The 26,403-nt window shown below is 37.3% G+C and overlaps 1 protein-coding gene and 1 long non-coding RNA gene across 3 annotated transcripts in view; one reads left to right on the forward strand and one right to left on the reverse strand.

Moving 5' to 3' along the window:
* The window catches only part of LOC136843884 (uncharacterized), a 311,014-nt gene that overhangs the window by 234,958 nt on the left and 49,653 nt on the right, over positions 1 to 26,403 (forward strand). The window lies entirely within an intron of this gene.
* Positions 11,788 to 21,481, reverse strand: LOC136843878 (uncharacterized). 2 transcript variants are annotated; one of them, XR_010854710.1, is made up of 4 exons: positions 18,721 to 21,481; positions 16,637 to 16,717; positions 11,973 to 16,134; positions 11,788 to 11,802 (listed from the first exon to the last, which is right to left on the reverse strand). It is a non-coding gene; the product is annotated as an uncharacterized lncRNA (long non-coding RNA). The 2 variants fall into 2 exon arrangements; XR_010854709.1 differs by lacking the exon at positions 18,721 to 21,481 and adding an exon at positions 17,613 to 17,761.

The following is a 26,403-nucleotide window of genomic DNA, read 5'->3' on the forward strand; positions in this document are numbered from 1 at the left end:
CATTTACCTTAATTTTGCAACAAACGGGAAGTCTCTAGCACAATATTCCGATTTATGGTGAATTTTTGAAAAAAAACTTTTTCCTTCCCTCCGCGCGCGGTAACTCCTCTGAAAATCCTAGCATTTCTTGAGTCACCTTGTCGTAATTTTTGCGCAGTTTTATATTAGGCGTTACACAAAGTGTTATACATTAAAATGTGCGCAATTTCATGTAAAATACAACAGAAAATAACTCATGGTTGTAGCTATTATTAGTTTTGAAATATTTTCATATAAATCACGCTGTGACAAAATTTGAACCTTCGGTCAACTTTGACTCGACCGAAATGGTCTATAAACGCAATTGTAAGCCAAAACTGTTTCATTCTAGTAATATGCAATCATTTACCTTAATTTTGCAACATACGGGAAGTCTCTAGCACAATATTCCGATTTATGGTGAATTTTTGAAAAAACTTTTTCCTTCCCTCTGCGAGCGGTAGCTCCGCTGAAAATCCTAGCATTTCTTGAGTCACCTTGTCGTAATTTTCGCGCCGTTTTCTATTAGGCGTTACATAAAGTGTTATACATCAAAATGTGCGCAATTTCATGTAGAATACAACAGAAAATAACTCATGGTTGTAGCTTTTATCATTTTTGAAATATTTTCATATAAATCACGCTAAGTGACAAAATTTGAACCTTCGGTCAACTTTGACTCGACCGAAATGGTCGAAAAACGCAATTGTAAGCCAAAACTCTTTCATTCTAGTAATACTCAATAATTTTCCTTAATATTGCAAGAAACGGGAAGTCTCTAGCACAATATTCCGATTTATGGTGAATTTTTGAAAAAAACTTCTTCCTTCCCTCTGCGCGCCGTAGCTCCTCTGAAAATCCTAGCATTTCTTGAGTCACCTTGTCGTAATTTTTGCGCCGTTTTATATTAGGTGTTACATAAAGTGTTATACATCAAATTGTGCGGAATTTCATGTAGAATACAAAAGAAAATAATTCATGGTTGTAGCTGTTATGAGTTTTGAAATATATTTATATAAATCACGATAACTGACAAAATTTGAACCTTCGGTCAACTTTGACTCGACCGAAATGGTCGAAAAACGCAATTGTAAGCCAAAACGTTTACTTTCTAGTAACATTCAATCATATACCTTCATTTTGCAACAAACGGAAAGTCTCATGCACAATATTTCGATTTATGGTGAATTTTTGAAAAAAAACGTTTTCCTCCCCCCCCGCGCGCGGGAACTCCGCTGAAAATCCTAGCATTTCTTGAGTTACCTTGTCGTAATATTTGCGCCGTTTTCTATTAGGCGATACATAAAGTGTTATACATCAAAATGTGTGCAATTTCATGTATAATACAACAAAAAATAACTCATGGTTGTAGCTGTTGTCAGTTTTGAAATAATTTCATATAAATCACGATAAATAGAAAAAATTCGAACTTCTGTCAATTTTAACTCGATGAAATGGTCGAAAAATGCAATTGTAAGCTAAAAAACTTACAATCTAGAAATATTCAATCAATTACCTTCATTTTGCAACAAACGGAGAGTCTCTAGCCCAATATTTCTAATTATGGTGAATTTTTGAAAAAAACATTTTTTACATCCGCGCTATACGAATTCATGCATCATTTTGTGATAATATTTTCTCTGTGTTGCTTTCATCGTTTTACAATGTGTTATATACCAAAATCATCGCAATTTAGTGTACAATACAACGGAAAAAAATAACTCATTAGCTTTAACCGTTTTGCTCACAGCGCGATTTGTATACAATTATATATGAACTTTTTTTTTGCATTGTCATATATTCCAATACATATATATGATAATGATATTTTTTCATTTCTGGTGGTTGCATACTAAACTTCAGCCAATGACAAAAAAAGGAGCCAAAAATGAACTCTTAATGTTAAAAACTAAGCGTGCTGTGATTTTTAAAAAAAACTTTTTTCCACTTCGGCGCTCACTCCCGAACGCCGCCGGCATATGACAGACACTTTTGTAAATAGAGGCTCGACGTTTAAGGGTTAACATACACTTTCAGGTAAGAGTAGGTAATACTTTATCTGAAAGAAAATGCCAAGTAGAAGGAGTCCTTCAATGTAGCGTGCTCAGCGTTATTCTGTTTGCCTTGGCAATTAATGGCATCTCTGCAATTATTCCTCATGATGTCCCCCCTCGAGTAGGACGCCTTGACGAGGTGAGGGGCTAAGGGACCCTGGCCTTTGGGCCCGGGTCCTGACGAATCATCCTACATTGTTTTTGGTTTAAATGGCGTGGACATTTCCACATTCGCAAAATTTTACTGCTTAGGTGAGTCTGAGAAGGGATCGTTTTTTGGAAGGGGTTTGCATTCGAAGCTAATTGTGGGAGTTGTGGTGGTTCAGTCACCACCCGAGATAGCTTGGACCTAAGAGATGGTGATGGGATTTTCCCAATTACTATCTTGAGGGTGGAACCATTTCTGGGGATCAGCCCATGGGAATCCAGGGGGGGGCTGGTTTTTTGGAGGTGGGACTCCTGGCTTTTGTCCGGAAGCCCACCAGTACGGTTGGAGTGGGTAGTCAGTCCCCATTAGTGGGGGCAGAACTCCCAGCAGGCTGATTGGCTTATACCTGGGCCACTGCAAGCGTACTGGTGCTATCCTGAAAGGGTAGGGTATGGGGTGGACTGTTGGGAGTCAACTCTCACTTGTGCCATTGGTGGAGAATGCGAATACCTGACTGATCTATGATACTTTCTTGATATAACCAAGCAGTTTTGGGTGGGTGGATGAACCAGTTTGTGTGTGATGGTCTGATGTGTACATGCTTGGCATCTTGGGGTCTCTTCGCAGGCTTTGGGAGTGTGTTGGGGTGGGGAAGCTGGGCAGTAGAGCTGCCCAGTTTGCCCTTTTTGATATGCTGTCGGGGTTTGTGCGGGGGCTCTGGGGTGTCGGGTGTGAACCTTTTGGACTTTTGCATGTGAACTGGTTAAAATTTATGGATTTGGCTATTAGTTGTCCCTCCCCTGGATCCGATGACTTAATGGCGCTGGCAACGACTTCTGGCATGAACATGGATACGAACTTGGCTGTTGGACAGAACCAAACACTGAGACACCAGGGTGTTAATAAATCTGGTGGATTTGATTTAAATAATAGGGTCCTTTATTGCACCAATGTAAGCTTGTCATTAGATTATGAATGTTTATACAGTGCAGTAAAACAATTTGGAAAAGTGGAAAGAATTAAATTAATCCTAGAAAAAGATAAGCAGTCATTTTCTGCTTTTATTAAATTTTCCTCTCCCTTGGAAGGTAGTGAGGCACAACAAAGACTCCATGGCCACATTCTAAATGACTCGGTTCTCAGCACAAAAGTGTTTTCAGTGAAAAACTGAAATGATGAGCCATTTGACTTTATTCCAAAGACTGAAGAACATGGACCAGCCCCATGTACCTCTTGTTTATGGCACGTTGCTATCTACAAGGAGGGAGAGAAAATTTAATAAAAGCTGCTGAATGCATTGAGAGCAAGGTTGGTTCCATTCCCATTGATGGCCCTTTTGGCCGATTGGTTGAGCTTCAGACCGTCATTCGTTGGGCCGGAGTTCGATTCCCGCCGCAAGGCTGATGAAGAGTTAGAAAATTTATTTCTGGTGATAAAATTCATTTCTCGCTATAATGTGGTTCGGATTCCACAATGCTGTATCCCGTTGAGAACAAGGTTCTTAGCCACGTAAAAATAAGTCAATTTCGGGCCAGCCCTAGGAGAGCTGTTAATCAGCTCAGTGGTCTGGTAAAACTTTAAAACTTTTACATTCCCATTGGAAATTTAAAACACTATGGAAAGAACCTTCTAATAAAAGCTGGTAACAAGACTCAAGCAGTTCTGCTATCTAACTTTAAACCTCCTGAAAGTGGAAATATTGAATCTATTTCATCTCACAGATTCTTTAATACACTGAAGAGAGTAGTTTACTCAAAAGATTTGCCTGTTTTTAAAGAGGAGGAGATTCTCCATCGATGTCCTCCTTGTGTATCTCATGTAAAAAAAACTGGGTGCTGATGCAGCTATCCTTTAAACCTTCTCCTCCAGTTACCTACCTGATACCATCATTGTTGGCCATGAGAGGATGCAGGTTAAAAAATATAAAAGAAGTTCTAGACAGTGTCGCAAATGCTTTGAATATGGCCACATTCAAAACTCTTGCGATAACAATAAAAGATGTCCTGTGTGCTCTGCAGAGCAGAATAATTTTGATGACTGCAAGCAGCCTGATACTGTTTTCTTTGTAAGGGTGATCACACTCCAAACTCTAGGGCTTGTCCCAGATATAAATTTGAACAAGAAGTGTTGGCTGTGACAGATAACGAACATATCAGCATTAGCGAAGCAAAGCGCACGGTAATGGGGGCAAACAAAAGTGCCAACTCTACGTATGCTTCTGTAATAAAACTTATGAAAACTTCCAGCAATGTAAGGCCACCAATAACTGCGTCTGATAGAAGATATCACAAACCTCTTATTTCTCGAACTACAAATAATAATGAAAATCTTCAAACTGGTCAGAAACTGTCGTCGGCAAGTGCTTTGGAGTCCAATACCAAAAATTGTACTTCCAAAAGCGCAGAAAATTTATCTTCCAAAGTCGATCTAAATGCCACCTCTGCGACAGCTGCCAATTCATCTCCAAAAATAAGGGTGCTAAAATAAACTAATAATTCAGGAAAATGTTCTGAAAATACTTCAAACAAAAATAAGCTAAAGGAACAATCCTAATTACATAGAGCTAGTTCAGAGTCATCAATCGCCACAGCCACCAACAAAAATAATAATAAAACTACAGTTGCAACTACCAAGAAGCGCACAAGAAATACTTCCCCAAATAACGATAACTTTATAATAAAAACTTCAAATGGGTTCAGTGTTTTGGAAGAGATCTCTCCTCCTAGAAAGGTGGTTCCAAAAGTAGATTCAGAACAAAAACATCTGAATTCAATTCAGTCTTGCCGCCCTAAGACAAATTGGATTAGTGGTGCACAGAACCACAGTAGTAATTCTGAACATCAGGTTCATAATAAAAAATATGAAGATCAACCAAAGACCCTGAAATCCAGTTCAGATGAAAAGGGATTAAGAAAACAATCTCTTATAAAGGAAAATTTCCCACTCCACCCTAGGAACAGTACTTCCCCTCCAAGCAGTAGGAAGTAGCACATTTTACCACCTTAGCATTCATGCTCGATATCCTTCAGTGGAATTGTAAAGGTCTCAGAGCCCGTACAGAGGACCTTAAAGTTTTAATGCATGAATTCAGTCCAGGGATTATATGCCTACAGGAAACAATGTTAGGCAACTCTGCTTATAATCCTGGACTAAATTATTCAATATTTAAATCATATCCCCCAACTGGTGAACGTGCCCATGGAGGTGCTGCAATTATTATTATTAATAAATCTCTACAGCACTTCACAATACAATTAATACAACGCTACAAGCTGTCGCCATTTCAGTCATTTTGGAAAAGAGGATAACAATCTGCTCCTTATACCTTCCACCAGACCTTGCTTTTAACATCGGAGATATTCAGTCGTTAATTGACCAACTTCCAGCTCCTTTACTTCTGCTAGGTGATTTTAATGGCCACAACCCCCTTTGGGGAAGTCGGTTTTTAGATAGTAAAGGGAAATTAATCGAAGACCTTATTGACAGGAATGATGTTACCCTATATAATAATGGGTCAGTGACTTTCCACAACATTCATGATAATCATTTCTCTGCACTGGACCTTAGTATTTCTTCAACTAGTATCCACTTTGATTTTAATTGGTCTGTTAATGAAGATTTAAATGGAAGTGATCACTACCCGATCCATTTGAAATATGCACTGAATGCTCCATCTGAAGTTTTACCCAAGTGGAAGATAGAGGACGCAGACTGGGATAAATTCAGTAAGGGTGTCAATCTAGATAGGGAGTTTGAGTCCTTTCATTCTCATCTAGATGCATATGATTACTTTATTGAATCTACTTTGAAGAGTGCTGAAGGCTCAATTCCAAAAACAAAAGGCAAACCTCTTAGACCTGTAGTTCCCTGGTGGAATAAGACATGTGGTATTCTGAGAAAAGTGACTAGGAAGTGCTACAGACGTTACAAAACTAGTGGCTCCCCTCAGTCTAAATTAATCTACAAACGTGCTTTAGCCAAGCAGTGGCGCTTTTATAAGAAAGCCAAAAGAGAATGTTGGTTTTACTATATTAATGGAATAAACTCAAAGACCCCAGTAAGAGTGGTGTGGCGCAAAATAAGGAAACTGAGTGGGAAATTTGTTGCGTCACCATTATCCTCATTAAAAATAAATGACTCTAATCACTGAGCCCACTGAAGTTGCCAGTGAGCTAGGAAAACACTTTTCTAAAGTTTCCAGCCCTAACAATTATTCTCCAGAATTTCAAAGAATTAGGAATTCTGAAATGTGTCTGAAGTTTGATTCGGGAAAATCTGAACCATACAACTACAAATTTTCCCTAAGAGAACTTCGTGAGGCGCTCTCCTCAAGTGAATCCACAGCTCCAGGTGAGGATACAATCATATATGAAATGCTGAAACACCTCCCAGATGATGCGAAAAATATTTACTGAAGATTATAAACAAAATATGGGAAACTGGAATTTTACCCAAGGACTGGAAAATATCCATAATTGCCCCTGTTAAAAAGCCTAATAAAGATGCTTCCCAAGCCACCAGCTATAGACCAATAGCTCTTACCAGCTGTGTATGTAAGCTGATGGAGAAAATGATAAATACTAGACTGGTTTGGCACCTGGAGACCAAAGGATTACTATCGCCATTTCAATTTGGTTTCAGAAAAAACCGCTCCACCCTTGATCCCCTGCTGAGGCTGACCAACCAAATCCAGCAAGGATTCGCCAAACTGTGTCAGACCATTGGCATATTTTTTTACTTGGAGAAAGCATATGACACTACCTGGAGAATTGGCATCATGAAACAATTGCACAAGATGGGCATATGTGGAAGAACTATCAGGTTTATATATTCCTTTTTAACAGACAGAGTTTTTAAGGTAAGAGTGGGAAACTCCTTCTCCCAACCTTTTATGCAGGAGGAAGGAGTTCCCCAAGGAAGCGTTTTAAGTGTAACACTTTTTTCAGTGGCAATAAATAGTGTGGTTGAAAAAATCTCACCCCCTGTTAAATGCTCGCTTTTTGTCGATGACCTTGCAATATACTGCACAGGATATGATTCCTTGTCTGTATGTAAACATTTGCAAAGGTCTGTTAATGCTATTACTAAGTGGGCTGATGAGAATGGTTTCAAATTCTCCTCTTCTAAAACAGTTGCAGTAAGATTCACCAGGTGCCGGCATGTGGAAGAGGTTCCCACACTTAGTCTAAAAGGGTCCATCCTTCCTTACGAGAGTGAAGTTAAATTTCTGGGGATGACTTTTGACCATAAATTAACATGGGCTAGCCACATAAATGCCCTAAAGTTTAATGTTAAACAATCTATGAATATTTTAAAGGTTGTTTCTGGATTTAGTTGGGGGGCTGATAAGAAATCCCTTCTGAGGCTGTATGACTCTGTGTCGATCTAAGCTAGACTATGGCTGTCAAATTTATTCCTCAGCCTGTAAAACCAAGCTAAAGGAACTGGATGTTGTACATAACATGGGGTTGAGAATATGCTTAGGGGCTTTTAGAACTTCGGCTGTTGAAAGCATATATGTCGACACAGATCATTTTCCCCTTGGTCTAAGAAGGCAAGAGCTAGGGTTGCGATACATGGCTAGAATGAAAAGTGCTCCCAAAAATTCCTCCTTTCAAGCACTAAAGGAAACAGACTCTCGAAGTTTTTCTGGTACAAGAGCTTCTAAACCATTCCAAATTCGACTGAATGAGGATGTTAGGAATAATCATCTTAAATCCCAGAAAGTCCTGGAAGTAGAATATCCTGTAAATCCTCCATGGGTTATCCCAGAAGCATCAATATGTAAGAAACTGTTTAACAAAAAGGACTGCAGTGAAGAAGAGATTAGGGGAAAATTCTTAGAGCACGATGTTACCCATACTAATTTGACAAAGATCTATACAGATGTATCAAAGTCAGATAGTGGTGTTGGTTGCGCTGTTATCCTTGGTGATACAGCGTACACAACTAAATTACCTGACTCTGCATCAATATTTACTGCCGAATTAACAGCCGTAGTTTCTGCCCTAGATTTAGTTTTTCAAAGTAGTGACTCTAATTTTGTCTTATACTCAGACTCTAGAAGCACCTTAGAACCTATTAAAAAATTTAATAACTTTCATCCATTAATTCAAAAAGTTCAGAAGTGGCTTTTACGTATATATTGTCGACGTAAATCAGTCTCTTTCTGTTGGGTCCCTTCTCACGTGGGGATTCGCGGAAACGAGATGGCAGACAGGGAAGCGAAAGCTGCTAGTATTTTATCAGAAACCTTTTTCAGAAAAGTGCCTCATACAGATCTAAAAGGTCCCATTAGATCTTATGTTTTAAGTAAATGGCAAGAAAGGTGGACTTCTCCTCTTCTTGCCAATAATAAGAAGTATAGAAATATTAGGGATAATATACTACCGTGGTCTTCGTCATTCCAGCTTGACAGACGAACAGAGTTTATTTTAACCAGATTAAGGATTGGGCACACTCGTCTAACACATCAGTTTATTTTAGAAGGAAGCAGCCCTCCAGAGTGTGCTTACTGTGACGAGACACTAACAGTGGAGCACATTCTGGTGGTCTGCCCCAGATATTTTAACCAAAGAGAGAGATATTTTCAGGGTAAATCCCTGTCTGATATTTTGGGAGTTGAAGCAGTTATTTCTGCTATCATCTCTTTTTTAAAGTGTATTAAAATTTTTACGATATTTAATTTATTTAATAATTTATTACATCACGTAGAATTTTAATGACATTAAATTTTTTATGTATATGTCACATCATTCATTAAACTTCATACCCTTATTTATTGGTCACATCACTTCATTTTATTTATTAATCATTTCCTTCATGAATTCATAACTTTAACATAATTTATTTTCTCTCCATTACGGCGCTGAATGTCCTTGTTGGCCCCAGTGCCTGGGCTTTTGCCCTAAATATCATACATCCATCCATCCATCCTCATGATGTCCTTCATACAATTTTTGTGGGTTATATTTCCATATCATTTTCTGGAGCAAGAATGTCCACAATTGAAAGAAAACTTCAGTTGACAATTGATCGAATAACCAAATGGGCAGATTTGAATGGCTTCAAGTTCTCAAACAGCAAAACTGTTGCAGTTCATGTCTGCCGCATTCGTGGACTACATCCTGGGCCTGATGTATATCTTAAAGGACAAAGAATCCCATGTTCTGAAGAAACCCGATTTTTAGGCTTGGTTTTTGACTGAAGGTTGACATGGGCTTCACATCTTAAGATGCTGAAAGCTAAATGCCTAGAAATTTCAAATATCTTCAAAGTCCTAGCACACACATCCTGGGGAGCTGATCAAATAACACTTCTTAGATTGTGCAAGCCCTTGTACTATCTAAGTTGTTATATGGTTGTGAAATATATTCTTCGGCCCCCCCTAGTCGTTTAAGAATTTTAGACTCTGCACCATTCTTGCATTAGATTAGCCACAGGTGCTTTTAAAACTTCACCCATTCCAAGTCTGCTTGTTGATGCTGGAGAACTGTCTCTGGAACTGTATTGTCAGTCTTCTGTCATCAGATACTGGTATAGGGTGCAGAGACTTCCGGGCTCTCTTGCATCTCAAACAGTGCATAGAGAGAATTTCTTTGGCTGCCATGAGGCTCATCCTAAATCAGTGCAACCTTACGGATGTAGAATAAAACAACTGTTGAATAGCCTGAATCTGACCAGTAGTGGAGTGATTCCCTTGAGGAATCCCACAACCCCTCCCTGGAAGTTGCCTGTAGTCTCTTTCCTTCATTATTTTACTGGCTTGAAGAGAAATATGGCAGAAGAAGAAATTCGATCCATTGTTTTTGAACATTCCAAATGTCATCGAAATAGTAATTTTATATTCACAGATGCTCCAAATCCAATGCTGGCGTTGGATTTGGATCATATTCTAATGGTTTTAATTGTAGGGGTGCACTTCCTCTAGAGGCATCCAATTTTACAGTAGAGCTGTATGGGATTTTAACTGGTGTTGAAAAAATAGCTACAATGGAAGATGACAATTTTATAATTGTCAGTGATGCAAAAAGTATTTTACAGGCTTCAGTACATCTTAATCCAACCAACCCTTTAGTTTTAAAGATTCCAGAGTGGCTTGTCATTACTGAGCGTAGAGGTATCAGAGTGGAATTTTGCTGGGTTCCAGCAAAATGAAGAGGCTGATAAATTGGCAAAAACAGCTGCAGCAGAACTACTTCCAAGATGTCCAGTATCACACAGTGATTTCTGGCCGAATATCAGGCGGTCTCTTTGTGATATTCGGCAACAGCGTTGGGACTCTGTAGACCAGAATAAGATGCGAGAGATCAAAAGTGTCACATCTCCCTGAAAATATAACTTTATGCCCCGAAGATGGGGAACTGCCCCCTGTCATCTTCACATTGGCCATACTCGTTTAACACACGAGTTTTTAATGACGGGCAGGCCTTGCCCACAATGTGAGGATTGCTTAGTTCCCTGGACTGTAAAGCATTTGTTGGTCGAATGCTCCTGTGTTGGGGATTTAAGAGTTCAAGACCTCTCTGAAGCTCCAGGTGGGGATGGCGGGTGCATCCTTGCCAAGATCCTTGGAGAGGATGTGATGTATGATGCTAGTGGCATTTTTAAATATATTTTAGAAGCGGGAGTTTTACATAAAATATAATTTTATTTCCTACAAGTTTTAATATCATATATATATTACACTACGTAGTCCTTTAATTGACATCGGCGTCAATGACCATAGAAGTCACGACGCCTGATAACTTAAAATCATTCATTCATTCGGTGGTCTCGGTATAATGCTGTTTCAGCCGCTACCCATGAAACTTGCAGCCACGGCCCGGTGGTGGCCTATCCTTAATCGTTGCCAGAAGCACGATTATGACTAACTTTACCCTTAAATAAAATAAAAACTACTGACGCTAGAGGGCTTCAATTTGGTATGCTTGATGATTGGGGGTGGATGATCAACATGCCAATTTGCAGCCCTCTAGCCTCAGTAGTTTTTAAGATCTGAGGACGGACAGAAAAAAGTGCGGACGGACAGACAAAGCCGGCACAGAAAACGAAAATCTACCAACATCAATACTGATTCTGTCTTTCTAGGATTTGACAGAACCTTTGACAGTGTAGACCTGTTCTACTTTACCTCTGTAACTCATCACCTCATTGGATTCAGAATGCAATCAAGACTAGCATATCATTCCTTAAAGAGGGTAGCTATTTAAAAAGAACTAAAAAATAAAAAAAAATTGGCCAGGCTAGAAATGTAAAGGCCTCTCAACACAAAAAACAACCAACTTGAAACTATTTCCCTGTGTTTTTATGGATTAGAAAACCATTAATTATGCAGTGATCGTCTCCAAATAAAAAATTAATAAATGAGGATCAGGCAGTTGTTAGGGAAACCATGGCTTCAAGTTAGTGTAGAGAAGTGACAATGGTGCATTTGCGTTATTTTCTTACCAAGTTACCTTCAATAAATTTAATGGGCGATGTGTGGGAAAGCGTACTTGATGGCTTAATTACAAGACGTCACATATTCCCCCAAAACTTGGCTCAGTGGTGCACGGCACGGGCTCTTGCTTCCAAAACAGCCTGTAATGGAACGAGGTACATTTTAGGTAATGCTTATCCATAAACTGCCTTAGAAATGTTATACATTATACCAGTGAACCATCAGTATTAACATTTTTATTATTACAGTATTAACATTATAAGTTGTTAATATCATTATTCTGACAGGTGTTCTAATTAGAAGTTATTACAGTAACATAAACACTGAAGCTGAGTCTTCTGAGACGAAGAACTTTATTCACTGCCCATATTTTCATTAGAAAACTGTTCGTTCTGCAGGTTACTACTTATTCACGTCATACTTCCCTTATACACGAATACGCCCTCTAGAGTCTGGAAGAAACTTGAAATTAGTGACGTCATTGCCCCGTTTCTTGCCTCAATAGCAACACTATTTAGGCCATTCGAACTTAGAATAAAATGATAGAATGGCAAAAAAAAAATTAATTTACGTAATCACATTTAAGATGATAGAATAAAATGATAGAATGGCAAAAAAAGAATTAATTTACGTAACCAAATTTAAGATGATAGAATAAAATGATAGAATGGCAAAAAAAAGTAATAAATTGAGGTAATCAAATTTAAGATGATAGAATAAGATGATAGAAAGGCAAATTTACGGAATCAGATTTATGACGGCACGCTTCCATCACCTTTGCAAATCTCCATTGCTTTGTTATTGGCGTAGTATTGTTCACTGCGGATCAGTGTACGGTATTGCATACTTTAATACATATTTTTTAAATATTTATAAATTACAATAGCATAGCAAAGTAAAGCAGAGCAGAGCAATATGTCTAGATGAAGGAGAACATTGATATGATGCGTGCTTGAAAGAGAGATTGAGAAAATTGGCTATTTCAATATACCTTATAATCGTTATTAACATCATTTTTAGTAGTGGCGGTGGCAACAGTAGAACAGTAGAACAGTAGCATAGAAGTACTGTAGTAACAGCAGAAATTACATTTTTTTAATACTGATACTTTATTAAAGCAAGATGTATCTCACAAACTCAAATTGTTTACAAACCTAATCAGCACATTTATCATATGGTTTATATTTAACCATCAGAGGGAACGTTACTTAGTCTGATAATTATTCGTAAACGAATTGGAAATTTCTCTCCTTTATTAACTACGTACTGTTAATGACGTCCTAAAATCCAGGTACATAAAGGTTATTAAACAAACTTCTTTGAAAAAGAACGGAAACGCACTCCCCTTAATACAGAACTGCTGTTGAACTGAATTGAATATAGAATTTTGGCCAAAGACCAAGCACCGCGACCTATGAGGTCATTCAGCGCTGAAACGGAAATTGACCGTAAGAAGGTTTGGCAGGTGTAACAACCTCGCAGTTGCACTATGAGTCAATTGTTAGGAGAGAGTGGAAATTAAATTGAGAGTGGAAATTAAGATGGAAGAAAGAGAGTATGAAAGGAGGTACAGTAAATGAAACGAAAGGGGTTGCAGCTAGGGGCCGAAGGCATGCTGCAAAGAACATTAAGTAATGCCTACAGTGCACCGCATGAAAAGGCTCCGTTATAATGAAGTTCATTTGGGTGTGTGAAAACCTCCAATGATAGACAGCAGAGCACCAGCACCTCCATAATTAACAACTGACCAGTGCTGTCTATCATGGGAAGCTCCCTGCTAAATCCAGAAAGCTTTTTAATTCCTCAGAGAATCCGTTAAACTCAAATTTGCAGCATTTAGTTCCACAAGAGTGCGGCAACGTAAGTTTGAACGCAGTATTTCATTGTATTGGAAGTGTTTTACCTTCAGTTTCAAAGATGGCTACAAAAAAATCTATTTGTCGAAGGCATGCAAAAGATATCATCAGGAAAACTACCTGCTTTTTCACTTTCAAGTGTGAATGGTGCACAGTATCATCAGAACTACTTATATTCCTGTAGAGATGTCTGAAGGTATTTGACAGTTGGTGACCCAATACAGTGGGTTCGAAAGATGATTGACTTCGTTACAGCTAAAACTAAAATGATACAATATGTTAACATCTACCAGTGGTTACCAGTACCTCCTAAGACGTGAGCAATCTCTGCACGTGCGCAAATTTTCTTAGACTGCATATTTTGACTGTTGCATTATTGGGGAAAAATGATTTGGATATCTTAATTACCTCTCCAATTTTCACTCCATCTTTGTATTTTGTAACTGTTTGAGAAATGGACCTTTTAAGTAACCTTTTCCAGTAGTATTGTGTGATTTAATGTGTTATCATAGCAAGTGTTTTGCAGGCAGGTTTTCTTTCCTTCTTCAAGGTACCTTTTGGCCCTGGTTTCAAAATTATGGAATTTCAGAGAGGTTGCTAGAATCAGACATAGTATTTCCTTTGCTTGCATTTATTACAACAATACTGGCATTACATTACACAACAGATATATAAATGGAATTTAGATACTGCATCAGGATTATTACAAAAATTTTGAAGACAAATCGTTCATAAATGTAGACAATATACACTCAAGACATAGCCTACTTATTACAGTATCAAGACGTATGCAGCTTTGAGAAATGCAAGGTGTTTAGTTCTTCAAATAAACTCCATTTTACAAAAATTAAAATAACACCAGTGTATGTTAAGAAAATAAACCTAACTGAAGGCAATTAAATGAACTCCAAATAATGAGATTTAAATCAAATTATGACAATTAAATCAACTCCAGATTGTGAAAATAAAAAAATTCCTAAGTATGAAAATTAAATCAATTGCAGATTACGAAAATTTTTAAAATCCAAATTATGAAAATTAAATCAACTCCAATATTTTTCACTATAAAATTTAAGTCACCTTCAGGTTATAAAAACAAAATTAACTCCAGATTATGGAAGTCAGATTAATCCAAACTATGAGACTCGACTCCAGATTATAAAAATTCAGTTAACTCCAATTTACGAAACTGAAATGAAATCCAGTTAACATAAGCTGATGGAAATTGATGGCTAATTGCAGATCTACCACATGAGAGAAAAAAACTAGAATATTGTTCACATGGGTTAAATACTGTAGTTATGCACTTTTCTACATCTTCAGATATCTCTAAAGTTCAATTGGATTAAAATGTATACATGCACATAGAAATGTCTATACATGGAGTACAGTATGTATGAATGTGGTCATTCAGATGTATTAGAGCAACCAATCCTGTTCACTGTAAGTTTGCTCGTTTGGCTTATTGTTCTAATGCCTTACCTAAATGAATATGTGAGTATAACCAATATATATGTATGCTCACACTGCGCTTAATTGGGGGAGATGAAATAACCGATTATGAAAAAGCAAAAATAAAAATAAAGAAATACAGTACTTCCATGTCCAGAAAATGTGTCATCAAGAGCTTCTTTTTTTATCTTTGTTACGACACGTTGCATTTCGAATATGCAAACTGGCAAAGTAAATGAATGCTTCACAAAAATTTATATCGCAAGGAAAAATAAAAGCAAATTCGTTAACTTCTGATTGACCGAGATTGAAAAATTAATTAGATAATCATTACATTAGTAACCAGCTGGCCGGGTACACTAGTAAACGGTATGTACACAGTGTATACTGTACTTCCATTCCTTTGATGTCAAGGGAATATCAGGAATGGTGCCAAGGGAATATTAATTTTGGACATCAGGTAATATTACTTTCCGCTGGCAATGCATCGGCAATATAATTTGACCATACAGTTGCTTGAAATTTCATCCGATAAACACTCCTTGCTCAAGATTTCAACTAAGTGATGCGTCAGGCTGAAAGTTAATTCGCAGTATTTAAGATAATGTGTCATTAAAATAAAAAAAAGTTAAGAGCCGATCAATATTGAAATGCCAGGTTCTTCAAAGAAACTCATTTCTGGGTGTCGTAAGATACGCCACATACTCCTTGCATGGAAGCACTTGAAAATCCTTTAACTTCATTACTTTATGCCAACATAACGATCGGTTATGTCGGTCACCCCCACAATGAACGCGCAACAACAGCTGAGTTAAATGGTCAGCAGGACCTCGAAGGAACCCGAGGGGGCGTGCCCGAAGAGCCACACGAATTCGTCTTGGGTGACGGGCATGCAGATGAAGACGGAAACTAGGTCGTAGTCTCCAACAGGCACGTCCAGACAAACGTCGACGTCAATGTCGGCGTCCAGGTACATCCGGAAGAGCCTGAGGAGCCTACGGGCCAGAGCGTAAGACCGCTCCAGAAAGTAGGAGCGCGGAGTCAAGAAGCGCGGGAACGAGCGCTTCTGGGAGGGCCTCTTTTTGCAGAACCGCTTCTTGAATTGTTTCTTGAACATTTTGGAGGATTTTTCCCTGCGCTGGCTGGGGACTAATCTCAAACTACCTGGAAGTGGAAGGTGTTTTATGTTATCGCGTCAGATGAAATATATTCCGAACGAATTATTTTGCCAGTCCTTGTTCCAAATCTAAAACTTCATTCCCGTTCAGGTCCCAAAGCAGGCAAAATGGAATTCATTTTTAGTTTTATTTTCAAATCATCTGTATATTATAGGAAAGAGTATACTCTTACTTCTTGAAGACATACTTCTGTGTATATTCAGCACAATGCTACTTAGCCTACTTGAAGACATACTTCTGTGTATATTCAGCACAATGCTACTCAGCCTAGCGATAATCTGAGCAAACCAGAACGTTATCATTAACATAATTATGTGAACCAGTGATGTTCCCATCGCCAAAAATCTTCACTGCACATGAGCTGTAAACTTGACCAAAATTATTGCTCTGTCCTAAGAGTCACTCCTGAATTTCGAAGCTTCGTCAAGTGTCAATTTGGCTGAAATGAAAGACGACGTGCAAATTTGTCAAGAGAAAATCATACTTACTTCCAGAAAATATGGCAAAGCGTTCAGTCTTCTCTGGCTGTAAATCTTCCTTTTGCTGTTTTGCTGTTGAACTATAGGGTCCTGGAACGAGAAAGAACTATTAACAACGTTGTATTTAACGAAAAAATAAAGAAATTTTCAAACAAATTGTGGGTTAAGTACACATTTAAGTTCAAGGCTCCGAAATCTGTGTTGCGCTTTTGAAAGTTTGAAGTGTCCGACATGGAAAAAAAAAACCTGTGTAAAACATTGACTTTCTGTATAAATTCCTCTCATTTACGACTTGTTACTGATATTGAATGGGTTAGTTACTTACGTTAACCAATTCATGGGAAAATGATTGATAACCTAACTGATGTTATTTCTTGACAGGAATAGATAGATCGTTTTTTCCTGTCCCCTGTTCTTTTGACTTTCTCTAATAATTATCGAATTGAATACTGTCTAATATCCAATATTGTGTTTATTTTGCATTGCCGAAATACTCAGTTTTAATATAGTATACAGTCTGGCTATTTAAGAATATTGTACTTTAGATTTACAAACAATGATATATTACTAGGATTCTCACGAGGAATATCTTTAAATTAAGCGTTAAGCCGTGGTGTACCAAGCTTTGTAATAATAATGATAATAGTAAACTGTTTCCTTTTGAACCGGTCGTTATTTGATTTCACGGGGCAAAGCTATCACTGTAATTCCACTGATGTGATGTAATGTACTGTAATTTCACTACTGCAAAACTTAGTTCTTTCGATTCGCGAGTTTGGAGGGTCCAGAAAGATACCCTCAGTCTTAGTTCACTTTCTTCACAGAATCCTTCTCAGTCACAAGTTGAAGCCTTCTGACAGAAGAGAGAAAAAGCCAATGTTGTGTACACTGAAGCACCAGATGAACATCAATATAATCAGTATAGCAAGAATTAAGCTAAGTTGGATAATGACGGCTTTATCCATAATGTTGAAAAACTAAGGACCTAAACTGGCTTGTTGTCAGATTGGAACTCCCAAGGTACTGGCGTCGGGTCTGCCTTTATATACAGAATTTCTTGTGCAAAATTGGAAGTAACTGGCAACTCCACTCCAAGCATGAATCGCTTTCGCCTGCTTTGATAACCCGTCACAACGGCCCAGTCTGGATGGTGACACGATTTTAAATCGTTCTTATCTTGTTCCGTAGATAATTACGGTGTACGTTCGGAACAGGACATTGCCTCGTGTAATCTTGGTACTAAGCTCCGCTTATCGAACTGCTTCGGAGACGATTGTATCCTACATTCGAAACAAACAAATCTCGAAGTATTGGTGGTATTACGCTAACTTCCTTTGGCATTTTCGCGAATTCAAGTGATAGTTCAAAGTGTACTATGTTTGCAGTTAATGTACAGTAGTAATAATACTTTCAAGATTTATCCATTTATTGCATTATTACTACTGACCGGGGAAGGCCTGGCTTACTTTCGAATTACCTTTCAACTTCTTGAGATATATCTTACTGTCGTCAACAAATTTAGCTTCGCTACTTTGACTAAATTTTGTTTAAGCCCTGTTGTCATTTTCCCCTCAAGAGCGCCGCAGTTTTAATATACTGTATATTCTTTGGGTATCCTACAGGGTATGTCACCTCCTCGTGTCTATCACGGTGTCCTAGCAAGGCCTTAACTAATTTAGTTTGAATGTTTTTTTTTTTTTAGGCAATATCGTTCCATAGAAAGTTGAATAAATACATTTTTGTCTACGGCCACATAAGAAAAATTTATTGTTTGTTTATTTTAGGCAATATCGTTCCATAGAAAGTTGAATAAATACATTTTTGTCTACGGTCACATAAGAAAAATTAATTGTTTGTTTAATCATAAAAAAATATAACCGGAAAAATGTAAAATATCTTCCTAAACAAAACAATAGGCATTATCATAATACAATGACGTTATTGCCTATCAAACTTCAATCATCACATGAACAATGGCAGTTATGCTAATGTAAAGTCAACTTCAATTGCTAATTAGAACTAAGACGAAATTTCTCACTTCATGATATAACAAGAATAACATTAACACTCGTACTGAAAACCTGTGAACTTACCTGGAAAGTTTGCAGGTGGCCCCTCTTGACGGTCGAAGGCAAATCCAGGTGCAACATTGAATCAGGACCGGATTGCAATAATACTTTCTCTTGGTCTTTGAGGGGTTTTCTCTCAGAGTCTTAAGAGTGTCATTGCTCCCTAAGAGCTGAAAGATCTGACCTACCATTGCTCAGTCTTATATCTATATATACATGTAACTGACAGTAACTAGCATGGCACAAAGGTAAAGATTAATATAAAAGTTAGCAATGATTTGAAAGTAAACCTATGACATAAAGGCAAGCAAAGGAATTTTTTCTTCTCTGCAAAGTACATTTGGGATAGTGACTATCACTACCCTGATACAAAACACGATAATAAAACACTTAAAATATTAAAACAAAATATTAAACATAATGTTAATGCAATAACAGTAATGATATGCGACGCTCAAAGGGGTTGGGTGTTTCGTTCTTGTTTTATGACAACATTGAAAAATGTTGACAAAAAAGGACGAAAAAGTTTAATGGAAGCAAAAAGCTCCATTTCGGGGTCAGAGAGTGAATTTGTGCACTGCTTTAAACTGGTGCCTTTTAAAGCTTAGGTTACAGTTCTGAGGCAAAACATCATTCAAAAAGTTTTTAGAAAAATCTTAAATTCTGAATTCACAAATTCACTCGAAACTGAAATGACACCAGATTGTATTTTTGGTAATTCAAAAATACAACTTTTACCTAGATTATACATCAGTTCAAATTACAAAAGCAAATTTAACTAGAATTAAAAATTTTTTTAACATTTCCAAAGGCATAATTATCAAATGTACAAAAGCAATGGTTTTAAATTACCAAAAAAATTACTGAAATTTAAAGAAAAATCAAAATCGATTAGATTTACAAAATCAAAATTTATTAAAATTACACAATCAGAATTTTAGAGAACTGAATTACAAGATCAAAATTTTAAAAATTACATCATAAAAATTTATCAAAATTACGTCATAATTTGGCAAATTTCAAAATCAGAATTTACTAGAATTACAAGATCAAAATTTTTTCAAATTACAGCATCAAAATTTATCAAAATGACAGCATAATTTAAATTTCAAAATCAAAATATATTAGAAATACAAGATCAAAATTTTTTCAAATTACATCACAGTTTATCAAATTTACATCATAATTTATCAAATTTCAAAATCAAAATTTACTAGAATTACAAGATCAAAATTTACCAAAGTACAAAATCCAGTATAATTTCCCCTCGCCACTCTCATCAAAGAAATGAAATAAACGTAAGATCTCTTGATTATTTCATGTCCTCATGCGCAGCTCTCTCTCTCTCTCTCTCTCTCTCTCTCTCTCTCTCTCTCAACTATTCCTTTCAAGTTTTACTTTGGACTTGAGTGGCTAATGAAGACAAGTTCTAATGCCTTCCTCTCTCAAGACAAAATGTAGCAAATTTCAAAGTTCTCTGCTTAGATTCTCACGAAACATTATAAAATCTAAATTTCCAAACTAGCTTTTTCCAAAAGCACTACGGCGACCTTCTTTCTTGAAAACTTTACTTATGGAGATTCCTGAGAGAGAGAAAGATCAGTATCTCCCGGTGCTGATGTTATGGAGATCAACAATTATTTAGGAGAAGATAACAGTGTTAAGTAATAAAGCTTTCTCTATTTACAGAGGCTACACGAATGCTTGCGAAAAAAATTTCTATAATTATGAGACTCAAAACATGAGATCATCAGATGAGTGGTGAAGTTCAGCCTAAGAGTTTGTTGGTCAACGCCAGTCTGCTGGCAAACAGTGCAGAGTAATGCGCACATATGTAGATACAGAATTAGGTAAATTCACAAGATGTAACGAAACTCCAAATTTATCGCAACACTTTAGTTTTGTGCAGATGAAAATCGTATAGAAACTAAAAAGAACTTTGAAAGTGTTCCTGGCGCTAATCAACAGATGTTAGACTACTCTACTCGAGGGCGTTAGCAACGTACTCATCTGGATAATGTTCAAGGTAACTCACTTCCAGATGTATACTCCCAGAACTTCATCTGTATGTCCACCGACTTCGACCAGTCATGTGACAAAACTTACTTCTAAGTCAGGGGTTGATTTACCTCGACCGTGTGCGATGCAAACCTCCTCTCTCGAGGGTTGGATCTTGCACGCATCACCGAAATCTTCCGCTGACTGTTTACGTATACTTACTCTCGAATTCTCATCACCGGATCGTTGTCACAGGCGCGCTTAGTAATGCGACTCTCCTTCAACACTAATATAGTCTATGTACAATGTGGCTTCCTGCCCTTAGACCGAGATTGGCATAGATTCCCCTAGGTTTTCAGACGCACACGTACAAAACATTGTAATTGCTTGTCTTGTACGCATCCAGTCTAGAAAAACTCGGGAAACGTCGTGTTCGTTCTTACGGGCTGCTCTAGAAGCAAGAGCCCGTGCTGGCACAAGGCCAGCTAAATCTAAAACAACAACAACGTGTTCGTTCTTCAGTCAGGCGTGGAACCGTCAAGAGCAGGGAAGTCTTCTATAGGTCGACCCTCTCCAATCCTAAAACTAGATGACACTCTTAAAGCCCGCACGGACTACATATTCCTGACAATACACGAAAATGGAAAGAATGATTCAAAATGTCTCGGTTGCGAACGGTTTTCCAAGTCATGTTCTGTAACGATGGTGGGTCACGGATATCACTTCTCATGGTCTAGGTTCACGGATATCACTTCTCACCTCCTTGTTTTATTACCGGTACTCCCCCGTCAGCCCACCCCTCCCCCCAATCCCCAACCCCCACCCCCACCCACAATCCCCAGGAACTGCTGTTGTGATCCACCAAGTTAAAAGATATGTATATATTTGTATGTATGTATTATATATATATATGGATGCATATATGTATGTATATAGTCCCACAATGTCTCAAACTGGATAGTCGCATCAGTAAGAACCATCCATGGAGAAATCTCCCACCATTAACCAATTATCACAGCCTACAAAATTGCATGAACTTCATTGGTCCCCAAAAAATAAATTTAAGAAAATTGTCCCCGTCCTGTTACAAATATCACCGGTTAAGAAGTCATAGTCTTTACCTTACATCACACCCAGGTCGCCGCTTTTTGTTCTTGTTGCATAGAAGAATAATTTTTTTTTTTTTTTTTTTTTTTTTTTTTTTACTGATTTACACATTACTGTTTTAGCGGGACTGGTCGGACTGGTTATCTGAGGCACATTTTGTAAAGATATTGTGAAGATTATTTGAACACTTAGGTTCCTTCATAAGTTCAAAAAAGCTCTCCAAATGTACCAGGGTCTTGCTCGCTGTCAGTAGTTTTTGTGGATGAAAAGACCTGGTTTGCAAAAGCTTGAATGGACCCCATTCACTGATAATCAGACCTGGTTTTGCTGAAGAGTTTTGGTGCCTCTTGGGAAAATGAGAAACAAAAGTAAAACTGCTTCATGGTGAGTGAGTCAGCTTGATTATAGCATTTGGAAGTATGTTGTGGGAAGATTATAACTATCACTCGAAAGTCAAGGAAATCTGTAGAGGTGAAACAAATGGTCTCCATCCAAGCTTCTTTCTAGGGGTTGATGATGAATACTTTCGAAGGCAAAATTAATAATGAATGATTGAAATTTGAATAAAAAAAAAAAAACTTTCAATGCTCCCTTTGAGTTTATTCAGGCCAGGTTCACTGAGGTGGTCTATGTTTCGCGGAGAATGAGAAATGGAATTAACTCGTTCCAGGGAACCTTAAACTTGGACATCTGGTTTCAAGAAACTTGAGCTGCTTCCTGGAAGCTTCTTCAAATCAAATTGCTGATGGAAGGGGCTCAGTGTCTTCCAAGAGATCAGAAATGAAGTTACACAGCTGGTACCAAGAAACACTAACTTGCTTTCAAGTTTCTTCAGACCAGAAAGGTCCTCGAATCTTCTGTTATAGACCTATTGCTGATGGAAGTGGTCAGTGAATCTGGAGAGAATGGAAAATGAAAGGAACTTCCACATCTGGGTCCAAAATCACTTGAGATGCTTCTTCCAAGCCTCTCCAGGCCAGATGTAGATGAAAAGGATCAGTGATTTATGAAGGACAAAGCGATGCAACTGGTTTCAAGAAACCTGGAATCTTTCCCCCAAGTTTCTCGATACCAGTTGTTGATGGCATTAACTGTAGCAAGTATTTTCAAAACAATAATTTAAAGGAGAAAAAACCAACAACTGATGTGAGGGTGATCAATGACTTGAGATGGAAATGGGAACCAACATCTAATTTCAAGAAACTTGATTAGCCTAAATTCAAGCTTCTTCAGACCAGATGTTAATGAGGTCAGTGAGTGTTTGGAAAATGAGAACTGCAAATACCATAACCTGAGAAGCTTTGAACTCCATTGAAGCTATTTCAGACAGTGTGCAAGGTAAGTTGTAAATACTGTAGTTTGTGAGAGATGACAAGCAGCTGAAATTACTCAGACAAGAACTATACCAGTGGGTTCTGAGACTTTCAAAACTGACGTTAATGAAACACATCAATGATACCTAAGAATGGCTCAACGGAATTCAGAATCAGGCTTTGGAAAAGCTGGTTTATCTTGAAAGTTATCTCAGATTACATTATGATGCATGGAATATTAACTTTGATGAGTAGTTGATGAACTTCAGTTTAGCATGAATATTTATGACTGGTTTCCTTTTTTTAAACCGACCTGAAAAAATGAATAATGAAATTTGTTTATTGATAAATGTGGTATGATTCTTCGTCGGAACAATGTTAAAAATTATACATGTCCTTCTAAATAAAGTGCGAAAAATGGAATAGGGCAAAGTTCAAGAAGTTGGACAGTCACGTGAAAGGATACCAAAGAGAAATTCTAAAAAGGATAAGGCAGAAAGCAATGCAGCTGGGGCCGAAGGGACGCTGCAAAGACCCTTTAGTACTGTTTACACTGTGCCACAAAAGGCTCATGAACAGTACCCCCCTACAGGGAATCATTCAATATCTATGAAATTATGAGGATGAGTTCAAGAGGATGTAAATGACAATGACAGGTGATTCAAGGTGAAACTGAGATGATCCAGTTCTGCAGCTAACAGAAAAAAATTGCATTAACTGGTGAGTGGAATCTTTCAATATCTATGAAAATTGTGAGGATGAGTTCAAGAGGATGTAAATGACAATGACAGGTGATTCAAGGTGAAACTGAGATGATCCAGTTCTGCAGCTAACAGAAAAAAATTGCATTAACTGGTGAGTGGAGTCTTTCAATATCTATGAAATTGTGAGGATGAGTTCAAGAGGATGTAAATGACAATGACAGGTGATTCAAGGTGAAACTGAGATGATCCAGTTCTGCAGCTAACAGAAAAAAATTGCATTAACTGGTGAGTGGAGTCTTTCAATATCTATGCAATTGTGAGGATGAGTTCAAGAGGATGTAAATGACAATGACAGGTGATTCAAGGTGAAACTGAGATGATCCAGTTCTGCAGCTAACAGAAAAAAATTGCATTAACTGGTGAGTGGAGTCTTTCAATATCTATGAAATTGTGAGGATGAGTTCAAGAGGATGTAAATGACAATGACAGGTGATTCAAGGTGAAACTGAGATGATCCAGTTCTGCAGCTAACAGAAAAAAATTGCATTAACTGGTGAGTGGAGTCTTTCAATATCTATGAAATTGTGAGGATGAGTTCAAGAGGATGTAAATGACAATGACAGGTGGTTCAGGGTGAAACTGAGATGATCCAGTTCTGCAGCTAACAGAAAAAAATTCTTTCAATATCTATGAAATTGTGAGGATGAGTTCAAGAGGATGTAAATGACAATGACAGGTGGTTCAGGGTGAAACTGAGATGTTCGAGTTCTGCAGCTAACGGAAAAAAATGGCATTAACTGGCGGTTGAAGGAAACCTTAATCTGTATAACTCAAGCTTTTTCAAATCAGCTGTAAATGGGAATGGGGTTTTGTGCCTTGAAGATTCAGGATGAAAATGACAGCTACAAAGCCAGAGGAAATTGATGGATTCAAAGCTCAGGTCATAACATTTTTCACCCCATAAGAATAAGAAATCAAAGTTCGTTCAAGAAAAAGAGCCTGAACCTCCTCCATTCAGACTTTTTCTGATCAAACTGTTTTTGGAATAAGAAGTGTTTTATGAAGCACTTACCATAAAGTAATTGTTCATAAAAAAAAAATGTGCCCTGGAAACAAGTCTCGTGTTTTGTCTTTTTATAAATGGACGCTAACAGTTGAACAATAGGTACAAACGTATGCTTTTATGTCATTTCCTTATTTAATCACTAACATTTAAAAAAAGCGAGGCCGTGTCTCTAATGATTAGCAGAGGCATAAGCAAGCATTTTGGTGTAAACTCACTACTATGCATAGTACTGTTATAATAAATTGTTCTCTCAAATTTCTTTTCACCAATTTTTTGAGCAATTTGGTTTAGGCTTCCGCCATTAGGTACGTACTTCATTGTAGGATTACTGGCGTCTCACCTCACACTCAACATCTAACATTTGCATCTGGATACAGGAATACTAACATTTTTACCTCTTCAACACACTGGTGACACTTCGATACAGAATAGATGTTCACTTTTCATTTACCAGTCAAATGGTAACTTTAATAAAGGGTCATTATCATTCATTATCATTCTCCATCATTCACCACTGAGCAATTTGCTTATCATTTTGGTGATAACAGTTCTTTGGGAATTTTGGTGCAGGATTTTTAACATTCACCATTCATTCACAAGTTCCTTAAACACACTGAGATTTGATTTTTAACATCCGTTATTCATTTAACATTTTGTTCATTACAGTGATATGAGATTATCAACATTCATTGTTCATTTACTAGTTCCATGAACACATTGTCAAAGAACTAACAACATTCACTATTCATTTACGAGTTCCTTGAACACACTCAATAGGTTTATTAACATTCACCATTCATTCATTCAGTTCATTGAGCAATATGCATACAGGATTATTAACATTTACCATTAATATTTGCCATTCACTTACATCATTAAATTTCAGATTGACTTATCACTTCTTTGAGCAATATAAATGCAGGTTTATTAACATCCACCATTCATTTACCAATTGCTGTAATATAATTAACACTCACTGCAGTTCTGAGCAATATGGTTACAGAATTATTAAAATTTACCATTCACTTTCAAGTTCCTAAAACTGTATTAACATTCACCGTTCATTTATCAGTTCATTGAGCAATATGGATGCTGGATTATTAACATTCACCATTCACTTACCAGTACCATAAACATTATTAACATTCATCATTCATTTGCCAGCTCCTTAAACATTATTTACATTCACATTCATTTATCACTTCGTTGAGCAATATGGATTCTGGATTATTAACAAACATTGTTAACATTCACCATTCATTTGCCAGTTTGTTAAACAATATTAACATTCGCCATTCATTTGCCAGTTCCTTAAACAATATTAACATTCACTATTCCGGTACCAGTTCATTGAGCAATATGGATGCTGGATTATTAACTCATTCCTGAAACATTATTAACATTCACCATTCATTTACCATCTCCATAAACATTAACATTCACCAATCATTTGCCAGATCTTAAATATTATTTCATTGGACAGTTACTTAAACATAAACATTCACATTCATTTATCAGT

Source organism: Macrobrachium rosenbergii, chromosome 12, assembly GCF_040412425.1.
Source record: "Macrobrachium rosenbergii isolate ZJJX-2024 chromosome 12, ASM4041242v1, whole genome shotgun sequence".
Lineage (NCBI taxonomy): Eukaryota > Metazoa > Arthropoda > Malacostraca > Decapoda > Palaemonidae > Macrobrachium > Macrobrachium rosenbergii.